This window comes from Pseudopodoces humilis, chromosome 24 (assembly GCF_049639895.1).
Source record: "Pseudopodoces humilis isolate 2021_Gansu_Grassland_sample_001 chromosome 24, ASM4963989v1, whole genome shotgun sequence".
Taxonomy (NCBI): domain Eukaryota; kingdom Metazoa; phylum Chordata; class Aves; order Passeriformes; family Paridae; genus Pseudopodoces; species Pseudopodoces humilis.
In genome coordinates, this window is record NC_142223.1 from 6,049,288 (window position 1) to 6,058,790 (window position 9,503).

A 9,503-nucleotide genomic window follows, 5' to 3' on the forward strand; every position below is an offset into this window, starting at 1 on the left:
CATTTATTCCCTTTACAGCCCTATCTTGGAGTGGGGAGTTGATCCAAATAAATGTTGGGAATAATGGAAAAGAAGGGAAACCCCCCCTTCATTCTTTGAGGTGAAACCCTGGAGCTAAATCCATGAAAATCCCCCCAGCCCTCAAAACCTGGGAGAAAAGCTCCCTTTTCCCAACCTTCCAGTCCTTTTTTCTTTGGAAGTTTTCCTGCAGGGCAGATCAGGAGTGGGACAGAGTTTGAGCCGCTGGTTTTACTAGAGCCAAACCTCTGGAATTCCCACTCTGGAATTGTTCATTTTTGGAAGATTTTCCCTCCACACGTTTTTACCTCTTGGGAAAACGAGGAGGGGGAAATCCCTTCATGCTCAGAGACAAAATCCTGGAGTTCAATCCCTAAAAATCACCAAAAAACCTGGACCAAGCCCCCCTTTCCCAAACTTCCAGCCTGTTTTTCTTAGGAAAAGGAACGTGGGGGAGAGCAGAGCCCGCAAATCTTCCCGAGCCGAGGGCCGGGCTCCAGGCAGGAATGTGGATGCGTCTGGCTCCGGCCTGGCTGGGAATTCCTGGCTGGAGCCAGCCTGGGCCCAGCCCTTTGTTTGCCCACCCTGGATGGGCCACGGCTCTCGCGGGCTGGGAATGCTCCAAGTGGGATCTGGGAATGCTCACACTGGGATTAGGGAGAGCTCTTGGTGCCATGGAGGAGATCTGAGGGGGAGCGGGAGGAGTTGGGAGTGAAATTGTGGGGATTTCCTTTCCCTCCCTTTTTCCCCTTCCCTTCCCTTCCCTTCCCGCACCTTCCCTTCCCTTCCCGCACCTTCCCTTCCCTTCCCTTCCCTTCCCTTCCCTTCCCTTCCCTTCCCTTCCCTTCCCTTCCCTTCCCTTCCCTTCCCTTCCCTTCCCTTCCCTTCCCTTCCCTTCCCTTCCCTTCCCGCACCTTCCCTTCCCTTCCCTTCCCTTCCCTTCCCTTCCCTTCCCTTCCCTTCCCTTCCCTTCCCTTCCCTTCCCTTCCCTTCCCTTCCCTTCCCTTCCCTTCCCTTCCCTTCCCTTCCCTTCCCTTCCCTTCCCTTCCCTTCCCTTCCCTTCCCTTCCCTTCCCGCACCTTCCCGCACCTTCCCGCACCTTCCCGCACCTTCCCTTCCCTTCCCGCACCTTCCCTTCCCTTCCCTTCCCTTCCCTTCCCTTCCCTTCCCTTCCCTTCCCTTCCCTTCCCTTCCCTTCCCTTCCCTTCCCTTCCCTTCCCTTCCCTTCCCTTCCCTTCCCTTCCCTTCCCTTCCCTTCCCTTCCCTTCCCTTCCCTTCCCTTCCCTTCCCTTCCCTTCCCTTACCTTCCCGCACCTTCCCGCACCTTCCCGCACCTTCCCGCACCTTCCCTTCCCGCACCTTCCCTTCCCTTCCCTTCCCGCACCTTCCCTTCCCTTCCCGCACCTTCCCTTCCCGCACCTTCCCTTCCCTTCCCTTCCCGCACCTTCCCTTCCCTTCCCGCACCTTCCCTTCCCTTCCCTTCCCGCACCTTCCCTTCCCTTCCCTTCCCTTCCCTTCCCTTCCCTTCCCTTCCCTTCCCTTCCCTTCCCGCCCTTCCCTTCCCTTCCCTTCCCTTCCCTTCCCTCCCTTCCCTTCCCTTCCCCTTCCCTTCCCTTCCCTTCCCTTCCCTTCCCTTCCCTTCCCTTTCCCTTCCCTTCCCCTCTTCCCTTCCCTTCCCTTCCCTTCCCTTCCTTCCCTTCCCCCCTCCCTTCCCTTCCCTTCCCTTCCCTTCCCTTCCCTTCCCGCACCTTCCCGCACCTTCCCGCACCTTCCCGCACCTTCCCGCACCTTCCCGCACCTTCCCTTCCCGCACCTTCCCTTCCCGCACCTTCCCTTCCCGCACCTTCCCTTCCCTTCCCGCACCTTCCCGCACCTTCCCGCACCTTCCCTTCCCGCACCTTCCCTTCCCTTCCCGCACCTTCCCTTCCCTCCCAAACCCAAACCCAAACCTTCCCTCAGCACATTAACAATTAATTTCTAATTAAAAATCAGCTCTCAGGGATGATTTTCCCTCAGGTTTTAATGATTCCACCCTGTCCAAAGCCTGGGAAAGGCCGGGATGTGCTCCTGGATCCGCTCCTGAGGATCCCTGTCCTGCAGGAGAGAATCCACACAAAATCCGGGTGTGAATTCCCAAATATTGACCTGCGGCTGCAAATCCCACGTGGAACAATTCCCTTGGGGAAGGCGCCAGAGCGGATTCCTGGGGGCAGCAGCTCCCAGGGAAAAGAGGGACCTGTGAGGAACGGAATTCCAGGAGAGCTGGAAACCGCCAGAAATCCGAGAGTCTGGAATGTGACTAAAATAAATATTCCCTGCCGGGTGTTTATTTTGTCTGGAGGTTCCTGCTCAGGGCTGCAAATCCTGGGATTTTCCAGGGACTGAAGGTGGATTTGGGGATTTCCCTGCTGCAATTCCCTCTTTCCTGGCTGGGATGAGGCTGGAATTGTGCTGGGATGCTGTGGAATCACATACTGGGATTCCAGACGGATTCAGCTGGGAAGGAATTCCACTAAAAGGGATTTTCCCTTCTTCAGCTGAATCCTTGGAAAAGTGTCCAGGAGGGATTGATGGGACTGGGAAAGGCCTGGATGGGAGCCCTGCAAATCCCTGCCTTGGGATTCTCCTGGGAATCCAGGGTCCGCCACTGTCCTGAGGAGATTTTGGGATTTCCCTGCTGCAAATCTTTCCCTCATTCCCTCATTCCCTCATTCTGGGCTGGGAGGGATGAGGCTGGAATTGGGCTGGGATGCTGTGGAATCACATCCTGGAATCCCAGAAAGAACAAGAAAGTTCGGACTTGGAAAAGAAAATAATTTTCTGCTTGGAAATAAAATTCTCTAAAATCCCAAAGAGCAGAGAAGAGGAGGAAAAGTGACAGAATTCCTTGGAATCTGTGCAATCCCAGAGTGTTCCCTGTTAGGAAAAGGAGATTCCAGCCTGGGAGAGCAGAACATGGGGGAGCCCAGAGCGAATCCAGCTGATTTTGATTCCAGGAAATTTGGATTCATCCCCTGGAGGATTTAATTAGCCATGGAAGGAACTCTAATTAGGCTGGAGAAGAAAGGTTTGGGAAGGAGAACCAGGAGTTTTCCATTGTTCCCAAATAAACACCGGAGGCCTGGGCAGGTTTTGGGACGCAAGGAGAAGAAAAAAGAGGGAAAAAATTATTCCAACCTTAAAAAAAAAATCAGGAAAAACCTTTCCCAGGAGCACGGTCCGGGTTTTCCTGGCAAAAATCACCTGGGGGTCACAGCTGTGGGGACTGAAACCCCAAGAAATTGGGAATTTCCTTGGGATAATTCCTTGGGAATGAGGGGCAGATTTTCCCTTCTTTTCCAGCTTTTTTTTTTAGCTGGAAACAGATGGGAAATGAGCCTGGAAGCTGCGGTGGGGAGGGGAGGGTGCCACACATGGAAACGCTTTTGGGGAGCTTTCCTGAGATTACGATGGGTTTCAATCGGAAAATCCAACTTCCCAATTTGTTTTCCAGGCCTCACTGCCTGGATAAAAAAATCCCAAATTCCCACCAAAAAAATCCCACATTGGGACCACAAAGAATTGCTCATTGCATTAATACGGAATGCCAAAATTCAGGATTATTCCCAAAGGCTCAGCCTCGCCCAGGGCCAGGCCTGCTCCTTCCCAAGGGATCATGGAGCCTTCTCCAAAGGGATCATGGAGCCTTCTCCTTCCCAAGGGATCATGGACTCTTCTCATGGATCATGGAGCCCTTCCTCTCTTCATGGATCATGGAGCCTTCTCATGGATCAGGGAGCCTTCTCCAAAGAGATCATGGACTCTTCTCCTCATGGATCATGGAAATTTCTCCTCATGGATCGTGGAGTCTTCTCCAAAGGGATCACAGGATCTTCTCCTCATGGATCACAGAGCCTTTTCCTGTGGATCACAGAGTCTTCTCCTAAGGGGTCACAGAGGCTTTTCCTCATGGATCATGGAGCTTTCTCTTCACGGATCACAGAGCCTTCTCCATGGATCAGGGAGCCTTCTCCTCATGGATCATGGAGTCATCTCCTCATGGATCAGGCTGCCTTTTCCTCATGGATCAGGGAGCCTTTTCCTAAGGGATCAGGCTGCCTTTTCCCAGTGTCTGCGAGCTCAGATCCCTTCTGGGAAGGCTCCAGGTGCAGGGATTCCGGGGCTCCCAGCCCCATGAGGGAGCAGGGCGAGCCCCTGATCCCGTCCCCCATTCCCTGGGAATGCTGAAGCCCTGGCAGGCTCCGCCTGGGATGCAATTCCTCGCTCCCAGCGCGGCGCGGCTTGGCCGGAGCCCTGCTGGAACGCTTTAATTCCCTAATAACAGCTCTTCCCTCCAGCCAGGCTGGAGCCAGCGCCCGGAGCAGCCCCTGGCATGAAAACCTCCTCTGTGTCCATGACACTGGGCTCTTTGATGAGCCAGCCCGGGATGGTTTCAGCAGCCGGGATTAAATATCCCAAATATCCCAATTAGTGCAATTCACAATTAGCAACGAGGCCGCTGCCTCTCCAACATTCCCGAGGGAGCGGTGCTGCCGGAGGAGGGAGGCGGCAGGAGGATGCTGCAGCGATTATTTGATGGATTATGTGGATGAATTGGAGGTGAAATGCACTTCCCAGCCCAAATCGCCCATCTCCGAGGCGTGGAAAAATGGAATTTTGGGATTGTGGCTTGCAAACAGCAGAGGAGAAGAGGCTGGGTCTGAACTCAGATCAGTTTGGCCAGAAAAATTCTTTCTATTAATTTCTATTAATGTCATCATTAATGAATTAATTCATATTTGATATCCTGCCTGAGGCCCAGACACAGGAATTCCCTCCAAATTCCCACTTCTTTGTGGGAATGAGAGGAAAGAAGCTCTGACAGGTCCAAGGGGAAGCACAGGAATGTTCAAAGTCTCCTGGAAATCCAGCTGGGTTCCTGACCTCTTGAGGGTCCCAATCCCTGCCAGATTTGGGAATCAAAGGGTGGAAAAGCCCTTCAGGATCCTCAAATCCAGCCAAGAACCACCTGGATGCTGTCGTTCCCCAAAATTCTCTTTGCCCAAGCTCTTTTCCTTGTATCGTTGTGGATTTGCCAAGGAAAAGAAAAAACCAGGGAAAAAATTCCTCCCATTTCCCTGTAACCCGGATCCCCCATTCCCAAGCAGGACAGGATCCTCCCAGCACCACAGGGTGATCCCAAGAATCCTTTAAGGATCATTTCATCCCGGTTTCTATCCTCAGTTCTTCTCCTCACCTTCCCTTTCCTGCTCTGCAAAGCCGGAGATGGGAATGGGCAGAGCTGTGGAAAAATGTTGGATTTAAAGTGTTAAAAAAGGACAGGGAAAAAAATTCCTGGCTTTTAAATCAAGCTCAGCGTTGCTGATGCCGTTGTTTACGAGCCTCCGTTCCAGGCCATTTCACGGAGAAAAGCCAAGGGAAATGAGCTGTTTGATGTCTGGAAAGCCATGGAAAAGCCATGGAAAAGCCTCCCATGGAAAGGGAAGCAGTGGGATAAACACTCCCTGATTGCAGGGAAGGGGCTGCGGGGAAATCAGGGAATCACGGGCTGGGCTCGGGCAGGAGGGGAGAGGGAGAATTCAGGGAATGGGATGCTGGGAATCACGGAATGAGGGAATAGCCTGAGCTGGAGGGAGCCATGGGATCACTGATTCCCATCCTGGCTCTGTAGGACTTCCCAAAATCCCAGCCTGTGCCTGAGAGCACAAACAGGGAAGGGGCTGGGAGGGAATCAGGGAATTGGGCTGGGAGGGAATCAGGGAATTGGGCTGGGAGGGAATCAGGGAATTGGGCTGGGAGGGAATCAGGGAATTGGGCTGGGAGGGAATCAGGGAATTGGGCTGGGAGGGAATCAGGGAATCATGGGCTGTGCTCTGGCAGGAGGCAAAGGGAGAATTCAGGGAATGGGACACCAGGAATGATGGAATGAGGGAATATCCTGAGCTGGGAGGATCCATGGGATCAGAGACCAGCTCTTATCCCTGCCCAGGACACCCCAAAATCCCAGCTGGGAGCGTTGTCCAAAAAGTCCCAGAGCTCTGGCAGCCCTGGGAATGTGCTGTTCCCTGAGGATCCTGCTCTTCCTCTGGGAAGGAGCCTTCCCTGAGATCCAGGGAGCTTTTCCCAAACCCAGGAATCTTTCCAGCAGGGATGCTGTGAGGGAGGGCGAGCCTGGGGGTGCCCTGGTGATGGGAGCCCCATTTAGGGTCTGGATGAAATGGAAGCAGCTCCCTTTGGCTCCAGAATTCCTGGGAGAACCGGCCTGGAATTTCCATCCCATTGGCAAGGACCTTCCCATTAATCAGGTAAATTCTCATTAACCTTCCTGGTTAATATTCCTAAATTTCCTGTTTTTTCTGCATAATCCCACCCTCCTGCTGCTGCTAACTCAGCCTCTCCTGAATCCCTGATCCAGGAATTTGCAGCCATTCCCAACCTGCTCCGGCTCCTGCCTTTCCTTTTCCTTCTGAGCTGCCCTTCCCAATCCACGGAGAAATCCCTGATCAATACAAGCCACGGAAGGGAATGCAGAGGGAGGGAAGGAAATGTTGGGCCTTTGATGTCAGATTTCATCTGGAATGCATCGAGAGCCAAATGTTTTGAGATAAACAACTGTCAGGAGCAGGGAATGACCGGATCCACATGGATGGGGTGACCCAAAGCAAGGGAAAATGGGATTATCCCAAGCATTCCCACTGCTGGGGCATCCCCTCCTCTGCCACCCTGGCACATCCAGGGCCGAGAGGAGGCAGGATTGCTTCCAATCCTGGGATAATTGACCCTGGAAAACCACTGGAGGTGGGAGCAGAGCCGGTTATTCAGGGATTTCTCCACGTGGATTTGAAAATTTCCAATGTTGGAATGTTCCAGAGCCTCTCTGGGCAAGCTGAGCCAATAATTCAGTGTGGGAATGATGAGGAAAATTCCTTTAAATCCACTTTGAACCCCTCCCATGTGGCTGCGCCCATTGTCCTCCCACGGCTGCGGAGAGCTTGGATCTGTCCCCAAATTCCCACAGGAATTTTTAGCTTGGAATCCATCCCTCTCCAGGTTTTCTATCCCAGGTTTATTTTCTCTTCCCCCAGGTGATGCCTGAGGTTCCACCTGGAGCTGCTGCCGGATCAGACGCCCTCGGGAGCCCCTGGCTCCAGCCAGGAATTGCTTTCCCATCCTGCCAAACTCGGCTCTGTTTATTCCCTGCCTCCTTCCCAGAAGGAATTGCAGCCCGGAGCTGCTGCTGGGACACTCCAATGAAGATAAAATCCCTCTTGGAATTCAAGCCAAGTTGTTTCCCCCTTAATTCCTCCTTTTCCCCTCAGTTCTCCCCCAGCTGCCCCCCCTGAGGTGCCCCAGGGGAAGCCGGGCCCCGCTGATCCCGGTATCCCACACCTCGCAATATTTATGGATTTCCTTGGAGCCAGAACTCCTCGGGAGCCCGCAGCTCCCCGGGCTCAGGTTTTAGGATTTATTTCGGTGTCTCCAGTGCTGCTGTCTGAGCCTGAAAATAGCAACGGAGTCTGATCTTATCAGCAGCTCTCGGAGACTCAAATTATCTCCTCCCGCCACTCCGGAGAAATCGGATCCCGCTTCTTGTTTGCTTATCCCTCTCCCTGTCCTCGGAAACCTCCCAGCCGCGGCCTTCGGAGCTCTTCAGGAGCCAGACTGGAATTTTGTACAGTGGGACAGGCTCTTCCCGAAATCCAGCCAGGCCTGCATCCCAAAGCCGTAGGCCCAATGTTCTGAGAGAGAAACTGAGGCAAGAATTCCATTTTAGCAGCTCTTCCCACTCAATTCCTTTGGAATTAGGGATCCACAGCACCAGGCGGGGATTTGGGAAGTCTGTCCTTGGAAATGGAGTGGGAGACTCCAGGACCTGACTCCAATGAACCGCTCTTCCCTAAATCCAGCCAGGCCTGCATCCCAAAGCCTTTGGGATCGGCACCTGAGGGGAACAATATTCCCAATGTTCTGAGGGAGAAACTGAGGCAAAAATTCCATTTCATCATCTCTTCCCACTCAATTCCTTTGGAATTAGGGATCCACAGCACCAGGCTGGGATTAGGTTGGATATTTGGGAATATTTCCTCCCTAAAATGGTGGTCAGCCACTGGAATGGGCTGCCCAGGGAAGCACTGATCCCTGGAAGTGTCCCAAAAACCTGTGGATCCCAAAACTTCCCGGATGTGGCACTGGGGACACAGGTTAGCGGGTTCCTGCTTGGATTCACATCTTGGAAGGTTTTTCCAGCCTTCATTCCAAGATTCCAGGGAGCAGCTGAGTGACCCCCACGCCGCAGAACAGGAGGAAAAACCCAGAACTCCTTCCTAGCCAGGAATCCCTATGGAATTAAAGTTGGGAATGGGAAAGGAAAGCAGGGTAACTCCAAGTTTTCCGAGTTATTGCGCACAGCACCTCCAATTGGGAAAATCCCGGCGGGGCTGAAGGTTCTCCGGATGTTTTTTTGCAGCAGGATTTGGGAAGGGACAGCGGGAACTGCAAATCCCAGGAAAAATCACCCAGGAAACCGCAAAAAACTCCAAAATTAATCCTGGTCTGGGAACTGAGTTTAGTAAAGCCATGGATCCCGCCTGGATCCAGCCCAGCACATTCCCAAGGGTGAGCAGGACGCTCATTTTTGTGGGATCAGGGCATGGAAAAAGGAGAAATGATTAACCAAGATAAAATCAGACGGATTGGCCCCAAATTCCAGCTCTTAGCACCTCAACCGTCGGGATTTGGCAGATCCAAATCCACGATCCTGGCTCGAGTCCTTCCCTAAAGTCAACATCTAAAGTAAATATTTGGAATTCTCCCGGGCAGGATCAGCTCTGGATAAATGTTTTTTCCAGCGGTTTGCGCCGTGACGATTCCAAGCCCTTTGGCACCATCCCAAATCCATCGATCACCAGCAACAACGACACTTTCCTTGATTTCAAAGCTAGGGAATTACTCATTTCCCAGCCTTTTTTGTTCCCCCTGGATCTTGTGCTTTGTGGGAGCTGCTCCACTTGGCCAGAGCTGGAGAGTGGAAAATAAACAGGGCTCACATTCCCGGGATTTTGGCTGTTAAGAGAAGCAGGGAATGACAGGGACCACCAGAAAGTGGGAAAATCCAAAGCAGGAACTGTGGTTTTCCAGGAGGGGACGCTCCTTCCCAACTTCCTCAATATTCCTTCGCTCTTTCCAGAGCTCTTGGCATCCATGGGATTGTGGATTTCTGAGCTTTCCTCAAAACTTGGAGCAGTCCCTGGATTTTTCCTCATTCTTTCCACATTTTCCGTGAGTAGAGGTTCTTCCGCCTCATTCCCAACTTTTTGGGGACATCCTGGTGGTGGCCTTGGCATCTCCAGAGCTCTTGGAATCTGTGGGATCGCGGATTTCTGAGTTTTCCTCAAAACTTGGAGCAGTGTCCAGATTTTTCCATGTTTTTCCACATTTTTCCATGTTTTCCACATTTTCCATGTGGAGAAGTTCCTCAAATATAA